A 16,260-nucleotide genomic window follows, 5' to 3' on the forward strand; every position below is an offset into this window, starting at 1 on the left:
CTGCCTAGCCCTGTTAATCTAATTTTATCTTTTCAACACTTTTGGGAATAATGCATTGCTTAGATTTAAATTTTGCACAGCTGCTTCTCTAATAAAGAATCCAAATTCAGGAGGCATGTACAACGGCTCAGTGGTGAAGTGCAACACTCTGCAAAGCTGACCCACATGGGAAGCTTTCAAGTTCAAGTATAGAGACCTCTTTGAGTAAGCTGGGTAGGCACTTGCCCATGAATTGGGTCTGGCTGAAGACCGGGAATAGATCATGGTGTCAAGACCCTGTCGAGACTGCCGTCTCTCTTCTTCTTCTTCTCTCTCTTACTCATGAAAGAAATTAATGGAGAAACTTTTTTTAAAATTTCCAAATTCAGGTTTCAGTTGATTCAAAATGAAGTTCTGATCTTTCAATCTAAATTAAGACCACTCATTTTAGACTCTTTTCCATTCCACTTCAAATTTTAATGGATATTTTATTAAATTTTATTTGAAACATTTATAATCTGACATCCTGACCAGTTTTCCTTCTGCCAAGTCATCAGTGGTATAATTATTCATTAAAAAATATAATGTGAACCCTGATATAAAAAAAACCAAAACTATAGATGAATGACAGCAGGCCTATTACTAGACACATTTCCTCATGCTTTTCTGCACCTTGGTCTCTTGGTTGTCATGAAAACCCAGAGGATTCACTCAAGCTCTTGAGAAAAGGGGCCTACAGAGATAGGGAGAGGAAGGCAAGGAAAGCTGCCAATCTGCTGGTCAAAGGAGCTGAGTCACCATTACCAACTTGAAGACAGATAGATGGACAGAGCAATTATTTGATTTTCTAAAGTAAAATCCACGAGAAATATGTTTATAATTGTTGCCATTATGCCACATCTATTAATAAAAATGCCAAAGAAGAATTCAAGGGCATCAAGAGATCTAACCTTATAATAGATACTGATAAATATCATCAATTTGCTGTTAAGAAAATAACACTAGGGCCTAGACTCTGGCTCAGGCAGTAACTTCCTCTCTGAAGTGCTGGAAGCTACATGTCTGATAGCAGGTTTGGATCTTGAGTGGACCTTGAAAGTGCCAGGCATGTGTGCTATACTGCTTAGCTAGAGGCTTGAGGGAAGGGGATCGAGGTGTGACCAGACCTGGTCAGGGGTAGTACTCCCACACGAGAACATGTGCTCTCTCCCATAAAAGAAAAAAAAAAAAACTTAAAAAAACAAAAAACAAAAAACAAACTATCTCAAATAGGAATATCATTACTACCCCAGAAAAAATTCTATTTAAGAAGTATGTGAGCTGGGGCCACAGGTGGGGTGATATTTAAGTGCTGGACTGCTGCATAACCAACCACAGTATGAGTCCAGACCTGATTAGGTTGAAAATCACTGGGCATTCCCTTTCTCTGTCCCTCTCTCTGGTGAACACAAGCACCACCGTATGTCCCCTTCCACCAAAAAATGTGAGCTAAGGCCGGAAAGCATTTCCATGGTGATTCCATATACCTACAAAACCCCAAGAAATGTGGTGATGAACAGAGAAACAGCAATGGGGACATGTATCAGAATTTCTTATAGGAACTCTATTTTCTGAAGACTTACAGTAAGTTACAGAAGTTGCTGAAAACTAACTTGGCACAAAGCTTAGCTTAGTGGAATTCTATTACATTCACTGAAAGTAAAGATTAAGGGGTAGAATCTAAAACCTTGACTTTCAGAAAATACCATGCTGTTGCTAAAGGAGACCAAAGGAAGTTCTCAATACCTATTAATCATTTTATATTGAATATTATATTTGGAAACTGCTAAGATCATTTACAGTCTAATAATTTCCAGTATCTTGAAGGGAATGAATAATTTATAAGAGCAGTAATTGAACTCAGAAAGGATTGTCAGTTTTACAAATAATCCATTTTACTTTTGAATTTTTAAGGTTTTTTTTTTTTTTTAAGAGATGGCAACCAAGCCCACAATTGTATACAAAAATGTAACTGTCAAAAAGAAGTGCCTCAATTTCACAGAATAGCAAAACAAAAGCAGAACTTAAGGACAGTTTCAACCTTAAGATGCATAGCTCTTAAAATTTTAACAGAGAGGACACTTTATCTTTTAGAGTCCTACATGAGCTTTGGGAAACCCTGAATACAGACTTTGATTTCAGTAACTCTTGAGAGTTATTTTCTCAATTAACTCTGATCTATTTGTGTTTAGACACTAGTTTTCAATAATAGGAGGTCTAAGTGTTGAAGTTAAATGTTCCAGCAGATGAAAGATTATTGATAGGAATTCTAAAATATTTCCAAGTCAAATAACCATGTAATCTCTATAATATTATTTATTACTGTAACTTCTACAAATATTTATACAAATATTTGTAACTACTACAAATATTTATTACTTCATTTATTCATTCAGTCATTCAAAACATTTATTTAGCATGTTCTAAGCAGCATACTCGCTAAGCAATCCTAAAATCTACCCAAAACATACATATTCATTTGAGAATTTTTGATAGCTCCCATATTGTGAAAGAACCAGATGCTACACAAATGATTAAGTTAAAATATATTTGAAAATTTTTTTTAGAGAGAGATTTTTGCTATACGGTGTGTGTGTGCTTGCCAGAAAGACAGAGAGAGAGAGATAGAGAGACAGAGAGCAAGAAATCATCCTCCAAGGGGAATGACCAATGCTGCAATTCCTTCTCCTCATTCTCCTCTCGGGACCTTGGGCATGCATGCATGCACATGTGTCTAGCATGAGTTTAAGTCACTAGATCTAGGACTTGAATCATGGTTGACTATGTGGGAGTCCAGTGATGTAACCATTATGCCTTCTGCTGGTCCTAAAATATATTTGAAATTTTGAAGAGAAAAGAGAATTTTTTTCTTGGTCGGTTAGAAGAGAAAAGGCCTTTAAAATGAGCTGACATCTAAGATAATGGAGTGTAAAAAAATGTGCAAATATATTTCAGAAAGAATTTCTTGTGGACACCATGTAGGAGGTGGCTAAAAATTGGAAATAACCCCTTCTTTCACTCTTTTTAGTTTGCTTTTGCCCCATTTCCTTTGTCATTTCTCCTTTTTGGACACAATTATACTTGATTGAGATGAAACTAGTATTAAAGGCAATAGGAGCTGTTCATGAGGGAAAAAAATTGATAGAAACCTTAAGGTAGAGGCTTATCTAGCAAACAAAACAACAAATTAAAACTTTTGTTGACAAGAAGGAAATAAGAGGTTGAGTATCGGAAAGTACAGAACAGATATTTCCCAAGTGCCTATGCTACGGCAGGTGGGCCAGGTCAGTGTCACAGAGTACACTCATATGTCTGTTGTAAAAGATGAGATGAGAACAGGCAGATGAATGTCCAGGAAAAGCAAACAAGTGGTAAATATTCTGTTATAAGAAGATGGACCAACCTCATGTGTGAAAAATTATGTAACAACCTACTATTAACTAGATATTTAAATATTAACAGTGATAATTCTAAAACAAGTAGTGTTAAAAAAGCATGTTGTAGCTATTGTAAATAAAATTTCTTTCTCAATTTTTTTACATGTTTGTTATTGGCATTTAGATATATTATGGATTTGTGTAGGTGGATTTTGTACCCTGACACTTTATTGAATTTATTTATAAATTCTAACAGTATTTTTGGTGGAGGTTTTACGGTTTTCTATATATATGATAATGCTTTCTACAAACAGAAACAATATGAATTCTTTCTTTCCACTATGGATGCCCTTTATTTTTTTTTTTATTTTTATTTTTTTTTTTTGAGAGGTTTTTGCTATAGTGGCGCGTGCACTCGCCAGACAGACAGAGAGGAGAGACAGAGAGACAGAAAGCGAGAAATCAACCCCCAGGGGGGATGGCCATGCCGCAATCCCTTCTCCTCCATTCTCCTCTCAGGATCTTGGGCACGCACGCACATGTGCCCAGCGTGAGTTTTAAGCCACCGGGTCCGGGACTCGAACTGTGGTCGACTACATGGGAGTCCAGCAACATAGCCATTATACTAACTGCTGGTCCCATGATGCCCTTTATTTCTTTCTCATGCCTAACTGCTCTGTACTAGATTGAATACAAGTGATAAAAGTATACATCCTTGTCTTGTTCCAGAACTTAGAAAGTTTTCAACTTTTCTACATTTAGTGTTATGCTTCCTATAGGTTTATTATCTATGCCCTTCACTGAGTTGAAGTTTATTCCTTCTATAACTGATTTGATGAGAGGTTTTATCAGGAAAGGATATTGAAATGTATTGAATATTTCTTTCCACATTTACTGAAATAATCATGTTTATGTGTGGTTTTACTTTGTCTCTCTTCATGTTATATATCATGCTAATTGATTTGTATAGGTTGAACCACCCTTGCATCCTAGGATAAAGCCCACTCGATCATTGTGAATCATCTTTTTAATGTTTTGCTGAATTCGATTTGCTAGTATTCATTGAATTTTTCCATCTATGCCCATCAGGAGTATGGCCTGTAATTTTATTTTTTTGTTGTGTCCTTGTTTGATTTTGGTATCAGAATAAAAACTAAATGCCTAGAAATAAATTTAAACAAGGAAGTGAAATAAACATTAGTGAAAGAAACTAGTGAGGACACAAATAAATGGAAAAACATCATGTGTTTATAAATTAGAATAATTAATATTTTAAAGAGGGGTTTGCCTTAGGATAGTGCACTTGCTGGAGAGAGAAAGAGACAGAGAGAGGGGAAGTGAAAAATCACTCCCTGGGAGGATGACCAGGCCACAGTCCCCTCTCCTCTAATCTCTTCCAAGGAATTAACTAGAATATAGAACAATTCAAGGTAAAATAACAACTACATCAAAAATTCGACTAAAAAAAAGATCTAAATAGATATTTAACAAAAGAAGACATGCAAATGGCCCACAGGTATATAAAGAAATGCTCAACATGACCAATCAATAGCAATATTAAAATCTAAACCACAGAAGACCAGCAGTTAGTGTCATGTCTATGTCACTGGAATCCCATGTAGTTGACCGCAGTTCATGTCCCAGACCAGGTGGCTTAAACTCATGCCGGGTGTGTGTGCATGTGTGCCCAAGATCTCGAGAGAATGAAGAAGAAGGAACTGCAGTATGGCCATCTCCCATGGGTATGTTCTCTCTCTTTCTGTCTTTCTCTTTCTGGTAGCACACACGCCCTATAGCAAAAAAGAAAAAAATAAATAAACCTCTCAAAAAAACAAAAAAAGAAAGAGAGAAAGAAATCTAAACCACAATGAGATATAGCCTCAAACTAATTAAAATGGCTATTACCAAAAAGACAAAAAATAACAAATGAAGGTGAAGACATAGAAAAAGGGGAATTCATATATTATTAGTAGGAATATAAATTAGTTCAGCCACTATGGGGACAATTATTTAAAACATAACTACAGGGCCAGCAAGTGGTATGGTGTTTAAGGTGCTGGATTTTCACAAGGCCAACTACAGTTCAAGTCCTGGACCTGGTGGCATAAAAATCACACTGGGTGCATGTGAATGTGTGCCCAAAATCCAGAGAAAAGAATGGAGAAAAAGGGATTATGGTGTGGGTATGGCCCCTGGGGGACTGATTTCTCAATTTCTCTTTCTCTGTCTCTCTCCTGCAAGCATACACACCCTAAGGCAAAAACCTGAAAAAACAGACAAAACAAAAACAGAGCTACCTAAGAATCCAGCAATTCCACTACTGGAATTCCACTATTTTATATAACCAAAATAAATGAAATCAGTATACTGAAGAAATATATGTACTCCCATGTTTATTGCAGCACTGTTCACAATAATAATAACATGCAATCAATCTGAGTGTCTATTGGTGGATGAATGGATATATACACAATGGAATACTATTCAGGCATAAAAGAAACTAAAATCTTGCTTTTTGCAGCAACAAAGATGAATCTGGAGGACATTCTGTAAAGTGAAGTGAATCAGATGCATTAAGACAAACACTGCTTTATGTTATTCAAATATAGAACCTAAAAAAACAAAACAAAACAAAACAAAAAAAACTGAACTCATGGGGTCAGCAGGTGGCATGATGGTTAAGGTGCTGGGCTTCCACATAGCCAACTGTGATTCAAGTCCCAGACTTGGTGGCTTGAAAATCATGCCAAGTGCTTGTACATGCATGCCTACAATCCCAGAAGAAGAATGGAGGATAAGCAATTGTGGCATGGCCATCTTCCTTGGGGTATAATTTCTAACTTTCCCTCTCACTGTCTCTTTCTGCTGAGAGCACATGCCCTATGGCAAAAACCTAAAAAAACAACCACAAAAAACAACTGAACTCATTAGCGAGTAGAAGAGTAGTTACTGGAAGCCGGGGAGGGAGAGGGGTAGGGGACTGGTCATAGAGAGGATGAGTAAGTTCTGGTGTGCTACTGTACAGAAGGATAATTACTGTTAACAATATTGTACCATGTATGTCAAAATAGTTAGAAGAAAGGATTTGGAATGATTTCGTAAAAGAAAAATGATGACTGTTTATGATGATAGGTGTGATACATACCCTGATTTGCTCATTACATAATGTATGTATGGCTCAAAACATCACACTGCACCCTATAAATATAAGTAACTATTACATGTCAAATAAATAAACAAAAAGGAAAAGTAATTTACAAAGGTATGAATTAAGATCTATGTTAATTTTAAAGCAATATTATATATATATATAGATACATACAAATTAATTAGGGATAAATATATGCATGTGTGTATGTAACACACAAATATGCATGTGTGTAAACATGTATACACACATAAACACTATATATACACACATTAAGCACATGCATATATACATTACATGCACGTCCATATATATATATATATACATATATATATATATACATATACACACATATATACATATGTACATATATACATATGGGTGTGTATATGTGCATTAAATGCATATACATACATGCATGCACATGTATGCATAGCATACATATCTGGGTATGTTTACACATACATAAACACACATATACACATACATACACATGTAAACTAAATGGAATAATATACAATGTCTTTATTATATTAGTATTATCTCTGGAGAAAGAGAAGTAGGTAGGATTTTTTTTTCTTTTTTTTTTTTTTTTTTTGTTTTTTTTGCCATAGGGATCATGCACTTGCCAGAGAGAGACAGAAAGAAACAGAGAAAGGGAAAATGAGAAATCACTTTCTAGGGCAGATGATCATGCCACAATCCATTCTCTTCTCAAGATTTTAGGCACACACACACATGGCATGATTTTTAAGCTGCCAGGTCCAGGACTTGAACAGTAGTCAGCCATGTGGAACTCCAGCACCTTAACTTCCATGCCACCTGTTGGCCCTAGGTTGACTTTTTTTTTTTTTTTTTGAGAGGTTTTTCCCTTTAGGTTACGTGTACTTGCCAGGGAAAGAAAGAGACAGAGGCAGTCAGAGGGAAAGTGAGAAATTATCCCCCAGAGGGGATGGCCACACTGTACTCCCTCTCCTCCATTATCCTCCCAGGATCTTGGGCAGGCACGCACACATACCTGGTGTGATTTTTAAGCCACTGGGTCCAGGACTCCAACCATTGTCAGCTACATGGGAGTCCAGTGACGAAACCACTATGCCATTTTCTGGTCCCAACAGTTTCTTTTTAACTTTAAAAAACAGAGTTCTGGGACCTGACAGATGGCATAGAGGTTAAGACACTGGATTCCTACATGTCCAACCACAGTTCTAATCCTGGTCAGGTGACTTAAAAAAAATCACAACAGGCACATGTGCATGCATGCCCAAAAATCCCAAAAAGAGAATGGAGAAGGGATTGTGATATGGCCATCCCCCCCAGGAGGTAATCCCTCATTTTCCCTCCCTCTTTCTCTTTCCAGTGAACACACATGCCATATGGCAAAAATCTTAAAAAAAAAAAAAAAAAAAAAAGAATTCTGAAGCAAGTAAGGTCATGTCAGCATTTTAAAATATGGGGCTGGTTTGTTTATATAGGTTTAACTATTTCATAATAAAAAAAATATTTTGGAGGCCAAATCATGGCCTAATGGTTAAGACAGCTGGATCCTACATGGCCACCTGCACAGTTCAAGTCTGGACTTGCTTGAAAAACACATTGGGTGCATGAGTGTGTGAGCACAAAATCCCAAAAGAAGGGAGAACTGGAAGAGAAGGGACTGCATGGCGACCATGCCCCAGGGAGTTGCTTTCTATTAATACTTTCTCCTTCTCACATGTACACTCTCTTACTCTCTTCAGTGTCTCCAGTGAGTATACAAGCCCTTTGGCAAATTAAAATATTCATAAATATGAGATTTTTTGGGGGGGATTTTTTGTTTAAAGTAGAAAACTAGAAATTTAGACAATTAGAAGGGGCTATTATTCTAGTAAGTCTAATTTTCTAACTTCTAAGCTGGGGCTAGACAAAGGCTCATCATTTTCTATTTTCAGAAAGAACAATGGAGAGTTAATATAAGAACATTGTCCTTGATATGAGAAGTCAGTGGCACTTTTAGCAAATGGATGGTCATTTCCAGATGGAAGTGAATTATCTGAACATAATTATACTTAGTCCTCTAGCTTTAAAAGAGTGTTTCAACTCATACACTATTCATAAGGGTTACTCTTTTTCTTCCTTATGGATATGACTGTAATGTTTAAGAGACACGGTTAATGTATGCCACATTTTCATTGCTTCCACAAATGTATAAACATATAATTAGAATCTGCATTTGGAAATAACAATTTATAAACTTACAAGTGCTGATTAGCTGTATAAGACCATGAGTGACTTTTTTTAGCTCCTCACAAATACTTCCTTTTCTTTCAAAGTTTCTAATAAATATTTTCTGATATGATTCATAGGACCTCATTTGGTGGATACTGGAGAATTCTAGCAGGAAGAAAATGTGCATTAAATTGTGATCATATGTAATTCTTAGAATTAATAGTAAGGAGTTTTGTTGTTCTTTTTGTTTTGTATTTGTTGTTGTTGTTAAATCCTAGTGGAATATAAGTCTGAAACATTTCACTAGTGAGGCAAGAGTCACTTCAGATATCTTGTTAAATATGAGGGGTGGAAATATATCAGAGACACAAGTGGTATTATACAGCGTGTATTTTCTAAAAAAGCAGACACCGTACATGAGGATTAGATATACACCCACAATAAGAGGGCATATTGATCTATAATTTTCAATATTACATTCTTGTTTTTTTATTAGATGCTATTTTTCAACTAGCAGAGGAACGTGTTCTCATAAAGCTAATATTTATTCTTCTATGTTTATAGAGTTAGTAGTATATTTCAGGAAATGAAAAACTCAGAGAAATCAAATATAACATCATGTTCTATGCACCAAAGAAGACAGGACAGGAAAATCACCATGTGTTAAAAACTTAACTCAAGAACCCAGTCATAAAGCTTTAAATAATTAAACAACACAAGAGAACAGAAATCCTTTGATATTATTTTTTCTCTCTCCATAAATGTAGCCTTTTTACAGATGATAAATCTTAGATGTAGGATTCCTTACTTTACTAGAAAGTGAAGTTTCCTTTAGTCCTGATCTAATTTTTCACCCTGTATTCACTGTGTTTATTTGGTGGAAGTTAAGGCAGATAATCATCTGCCTTAGTACACTGTAATCCCACTATAAAACCTGAAACAACTCTATTTAGAATTATATCCTTAAATCACTAAGTAACCTCTATACTAGGGAATCCAGTGATTTTTCTTTTCTTTCTTTCTTCCTTCCTTCCTTCCTTCCTTCCTTCCTTCCTTCCTTCCTTCCTTCCTTCCTTCCTTCCTTCCTTCCTTCCTCTTTCTTTCTTTCTTCCTTTCTTCCTTTCTTCCTTTCTTCCTTTCTTCCTTTCTTCCTTTCTTCCTTTCTTTCTTTCTTTCTTTCTTTCTTTCTTTCTTTCTTTCTTTCTTTCTTAAAGGTTTTTGCCATAGGGTACGTGCACTCACTGGAGAGATACAAAGACAGTGAGAGGGAAAGTGAGAAATTACACCCCCAGGGGGGATGGTAAAGCTGCAATCCCTTCTCTTCCATTCTTCTCCTGGGATTTTGGGCATGTACACACACGTGCCTGGTGTAACTTTCAAGCTGCCGGGTCCAGGACTTGAATTGCTGTTGGCCATGTGGGAGTCCAACACCTTAACTGCTATGCCACCTGCTGGTCCTTCAATGATTTCTTACATTAACCTCAAAGAAAATAGTAGTGAAGGGATCAGCAGTTAGCGTAGTGGCTATGTCGCTGAACTCCCATGTAGCCAACCATGGTTCAAGTCCCAGACCTGGCAGCTTAAACTCATGCCAGGCGCGTGTGCATGTGTGCACAAGATGTCAAGAGGGGAAGGGATTGTGGTGTGGCCATCCCCCCTGCGGGGGTCGGGGGGGTGTTGTGATTTCTCGCATCTGTCTCTCTGTTTCTGCCTGTCTTTCTGGTAAGCGCATGTGCCCTATAGCAAAATCCTCTCAAAAAAAAAAAAAAAAAAAGAAAGAAAGAAAAAGAAAAAGAAAAGAAAAAGAAAAGAAAAAGAAAAGAAAAAGAAAATAGTAGTGAGTAAGAATTTGTTTTTCCATGGAGAGGTTGTACCCATATTATGGTTAAAAACTTCAAGAGATAAGAGCCTCATAAAGCTTTTTGGGGAGAAATTCTGTAACAGTCAATTGTTTAATAAATAACTTTTCATTTGTAACTGTACTTGAGCCCTTAGAAGAATCAGGAGAAAGAGAAGTTATCAAGACACTACACTCCACATACATTGAGAATACATGGGGGCGGGCAACAAGTGAGTGAGTAGAAGATATGAATGCTGACAGAGGATGGCAAAGTTGGGCAAGGCAAAGGGTTTCCAGATTGAAGGGAAAGAAAGAGAGGTTTAACTAGAATCATGGGCTCCTTGAGCTCTTACAAACAGATCATTAAGTTTCTTAGGTAGCCTGAGACCTGGAGTAAAGTTAAAATTAGAATGATGGGTGAGAAACAAATTAAAAAATAAAAACAAAAAAACTCACTATTTTGAACCTAACCTTTTTCTTTTCTTTTTTTTTTTCTTTTTTTGAGAGGTTTATGCTATAGGGCCCGTGCGCTTGCCAGACAGACAGAGACATAGAGACAGAAAGCGAGAAATCACCCCCCAGGGATGATGGCCACACTGCAATCCCTTCTCCTCCATTCTCCTCTCGAGCTCTTGGGCGGGCACGCACATCCGCCCGACGTGAGTTTTAAGCCACCAAGTCCGGGACGCAAACCGCGGTTGACTACATGGGAGTCCAGCGACATAGCCATTACGCTAACTGCTGGTCCCTGAACCTAACCTTTTTCATAGTCCTTCCTCAGACTTCAGATTTTCTATCCATTTTGCTCTTAGTAACTGATCTGTATATATTTATGGCATCAGCCTCAGCATTTATCCTGAGGTCTAGACCTTCTATCAGCAGAGATCTCTTTTCTCTGCCATTTTCCTATACTGAGTTCTGATATTACTTTTCCCATATTACTAAATCAAACAAAAATGATCTCTTTTCATAGAAAATAATAATTTTTGATTCTCCAAAAGAGTATCCACTTATAAATGTTAAAGTATTTCTAGATAGCTGAAAAATAAATGTAAGCTCAGAGTAGAAGTGTTAACAGTGGAAACAGAGGAAAGAGAATGATACTCGGAGTTAAAGACAGGGGTCTAGACCCAGGTCCTCCCTTTACTGGACCCTGTCAATTTCAGCCTTGTCAACTCTATATGAGAAGTTTTACTTCGGGGAGTTGTAGACCTCTGCAGGGACAGGGGAAGGGAGGTTTGAATCTAGTTAACATGACGACTAGAGGATGGTGAATATGTTAGTCTTTAGTTCTTGGGAACTAGGGTTGTTAAATTATAAAATGCATGAAACAATCTTGTATTACAAAGAACTGTCTCATTTAAAATGCCATTGTTGCCCCGGTTGATAAACATCAGTAGGTGATTTTTAATGCTCCTTCTGCCTGTCTGGACTTTGAAATGTAAGCAAAATATAAAAAACAGGATCAGAACCATGAGGACAAGCAAAATTTGAATTATATAATTTTATCAGAAAAGTTATAAAAATGAACTTTTCTCCCACAGTGAGAAAAATGATAATTAGAGAACTGAGTCTACGATGATACAGGAGGGCGCTAACCAATAAACTTTCTCTCTCCATGGAACAAGAAATACACTAACATGAAATGAGGTCAGCAATTACACAGGCTTTCTTTGGAGATGTTCAAATCAAATCTGGAATGAAAGAGGAGAAAACTGATACCACAGATGATAAGAGAAAACAATGAATAATTAGAGTTGTCGGAAAAGTCATGACATATTTTTCTATGTAAAACTGCATTATGCCTTTTCTGATGATCCAATATATTACAACTAATTGGATAGCTTAGGTGAAAAGGATAAATGCCTAGGCACATAACTGACCAAAATGGAATTAAGAAGAAATAGAAAACCAGAACAGAAGAAATATATCCGCAGTCATGTGGTGCATCACAACAATTCTGTCAATGACAGACCACATACACTAAAGTGGAGCAATAAGACGTACCAGGCAGCACAGGGATGTGGTCTACATTTGTGTAAGTATGCTATGATGTTCTACACAACAATGAAATCACCTGATGACATATTTCTCACAATGTATCCCTGATACTAAGTGATGCATGACTCTGATAAGGAAAATGAACTGTTATCCAAAAAAACTTCCAACAAAGAAAAGTCTTAGATCAGATAGCTTCATTAAGTAATTATATATGTTTTTTAAGATTAAAGTCAATTTTTGTCAAACTCTTACAAAAATAAAAGAAGAAGAGACACTTCTAAACTATTTCCATGAGACCAATAACCCCAATATAAACTATAAGGCAACATCTCTCCAAAAAAAGGACACAATAGGCAATATCCCTGTTGTTGAACATAGATACAAAACTTTTCAACAAATTAATAGCAAACAAAATTCAACAACATATTAAAATGATTATATGTCATGACAAAGTAGGATTTATCCTTGGGACATAAGAGTGGTTCAATACACAACAACCATTCAATGTGATACGCCATATTAACAGAACAAAGAATGAAAATGACATGATCATCTCAATAAATGCAGAAAAATTACTTGACAAAATTCAGTATCTTTTCATAATAAAATAGCCAGCAAATTAGGTATAGAAGTAAATTACCATGGGACCAGCAGTTAGCGTAATGGCTATGTTGCTGGACTCCCATGTAGTCGACCGCAGTTTGATTCTCAGATCCGGTGGCTTAAACTCATGCTAGGCACGTGTGCATGTGTGCCCAAGATCCCGAGAGGAGAATGGAGGAGAAGGGACTGCGGCATGGCCATCCCCCCTGGGGGGTGATTTTCTGCTTTCTGTCTCTCTGTCTCTCTCTGTCTGTCTGGCGAGCGCACACACCTTATAGCAAAAACCTCTATCAAAAAAAAAAACCAGAAGTAAATTACCTTAACATTGTAGAAGCCATATACATAAAGTCCATAGAAAATATGATACTATGATGAATAACTGCAAGATTTCCCTCTAAGTTCATAAAGAAGGCAAAGATGGCTATTCTAGCCATTTTTACCCAGCATTATATAGGAAGTCATAGAGCAATTAAGCAAGAAAAATAAATACAAGGCATCCAATTGAGAAAGGCAGAGGCAAATAATCTGTTTGTTGATGACATACTCTTGTATGTAGAGACCTTAAAAGAGTTGATAACAATAATAGCAACTATAAGAAGAAATAAATTCAGCAAAGTTACAAGATAGAAAACTAACACCAGGGGCCAGCTCCATGGCCTGGTGTTTAAGGGAGTCAGTTGAACATGGCCAGCTACAGTTCAACTCAGTGCCTTGAAAAATATGCTGAGTACATGTGTATGTACATCCCAAATCCAACAGAATGTAAAATTGGAAGAGAAGGGATTATAACATGACCACACTCCACTATGGGTACTCTTTTCCTCTGAATCTCTCTCTCTCTTTCTCTCATTGTCTCTTTGTCTCTCTCTGGCAACTGCATGTGACCTCTGGATATGAACAAAAACTAAAATAAATGAATAAACAAAACCAAAAATCAATACTCAAAAAAGGTTGTATTTCTATATACTCACAATGAATATTCCAGAAAGAAAACGAAGAAAACAGTATCATTCACAATAGCATCAAAAACAATTAAATACTTAGGAATAAACACAGCCAAAGAGAAAAAACATTTGCACACTAAAAACTGCAAAACGTTATTGGGAAAAAGTGAAAGAAAACACAATTTTGAAAAAACATCCTGTGATCATGGATTGCTAAAACGTTCATTCTACCCTATGTGAATCTACAGAGTCAATGCAATCTCTATCAAAATCTCAACAGGACTTTTCACAGAAGTAGGAAAAATAAACTTAAAATGCACATAGAGCTACAAAGGATCCAGAATAGCCAAAACACCTTGAGAAGAAAATACTGGAGGCCTCACACTTCCTGACCTCAAAATATATTACAGAGCCACAGTAATCAAAACAATATGATACTGAAAAATATAAAGGTAGAAATTTAGATCAATAAGAGAGAATAAATAGCTTGAAAGTAAACCCATGCATACATTATTAAATGATCTTTGACAAGTGTGCCAAGACTACACAATGGGAGTAAGAATAATTTAACAAAAATTGTGTTGAGAAAATTGAATATCTATTAATACATGTGACAGAATGAAATTGGATGCTTATTTTACACAATACACCAAAATTAACCTGAAATGGATTAAAGACGCAAATATACGACCTAAAATAAAACTACTTAAATAAAACAGAAGAAAACCTCCAAAACATTGATTTTGGCTATGATTTCTTAGGTATGACACCAAAACCACAGACAACAAAAGCAAAAACAGACAAATGGGATCACATCAAACTAAAAAGTTCCTGTTTAGCAAAGGACATAATCAATGGAGTGAAATGGCAAGCTATAGAAGGGGGAGAAATATTTGTGAACCATATGCCTGATAAAGGGTTAATAGTTATAATATATCACAAACTCCTACAACTTAATAACAAAAAAGCAAATAATGTAATTTTAAAAGGTATAAAGAAGTTGAATAGACATTTCTCTCAAGAAAAGAAACAAATGGGCAATAAAGGCATGAACTGATACTGAACATCACCAATCACCAGAGAAATGCAAATCAAAACTCCAATGAGATGTCACTTCACTCCTGTTAGATTGTCTATTAGCAAAAAAACAAAAGAGAACAAGTATTGGCAAGGACATAAGAAAATTAGAATTCTTGTATACTGTCAGTGCAAATGCAAAATGGTGTAGTAATTATGGAAAAGAGTAGAGATTCTTCCAAAAATTAAAAATAGATTCACATGTAATCCAGCAGTCCCACTCCTGGGTATGTATACAAAACACTAAATATAGGATCTCATAAAGTTATGGCATACTCGTGTTCATTGCAGCATTATTCATAGTAGGCAAGAGAAGAAACAACTAAATGTCAATCAACATATGAACTGGATAAATAAAATACATAAGTTTATCCAGAAACTGGATGGATAAATAAAAGAGGGTCAGCAGAGGGCAAACTGGTTACATCACTGAACTCATAGCCGACCGCGGTCTGAGTCCCAGAATTGGTGGCTTGAAAATCACACTTGGCACATGTGCATGTGTGCCCAAGATCTCAGGAGAAGAACGGAGGAGAAGGGATTATGGTGTAGCTACCTCCTGGAGGGGGGTGATTTCTCACTTTCCCTCTCACTCTGTGTGTGTGTGTGTGTGTGTGTGTGTGTGTATGTGTGTGTGTGTGTGTGTGTGTGTGTGTGTGTGTGTGTGTGTGTGTCCGATGAGCGTATGCCGAAGGCAAAAACCTCTAAAAATAAATAAATAAATAGAATATTTTTCATTGTTACAAAGAAGGAAATACTATCACATGTGATAACACTGAGAAAGTGAAGTCATTATGTTAAGTGGAAAAAAAAAAAAAAGCCAGTCAAAGAAGAACTGCATAATTTCACTCCTATGAATTAACTAAAGTAGTTAAACCCAGAATAAGAAAGCAGAAGCAGCTGGAGATAGGGGAAACAAACAGTTGCTGTTCAGCAGCTATAGTTTCAGTCACACAAGATGAAAAATTTGTAAGGATTTGCTGTATAATATTTTGCATATAGTAAACAATTCTGCACAATACAACTAAAAGTTTGTTAAAGGGC

The 16,260-nt window shown here is 36.3% G+C and overlaps 1 protein-coding gene across 7 annotated transcripts in view; it reads right to left on the minus strand.

Moving 5' to 3' along the window:
- ENOX1 (ecto-NOX disulfide-thiol exchanger 1) overlaps positions 1–16,260 on the minus strand; it is a 548,245-nt gene that overhangs the window by 309,716 nt on the left and 222,269 nt on the right. The window lies entirely within an intron of this gene.

The sequence above is a fragment of the Tupaia chinensis genome, unplaced genomic scaffold (genome assembly GCF_000334495.1).
Source record: "Tupaia chinensis unplaced genomic scaffold, TupChi_1.0 Scaffold144262_1, whole genome shotgun sequence".
Classification (NCBI taxonomy): domain Eukaryota; kingdom Metazoa; phylum Chordata; class Mammalia; order Scandentia; family Tupaiidae; genus Tupaia; species Tupaia belangeri.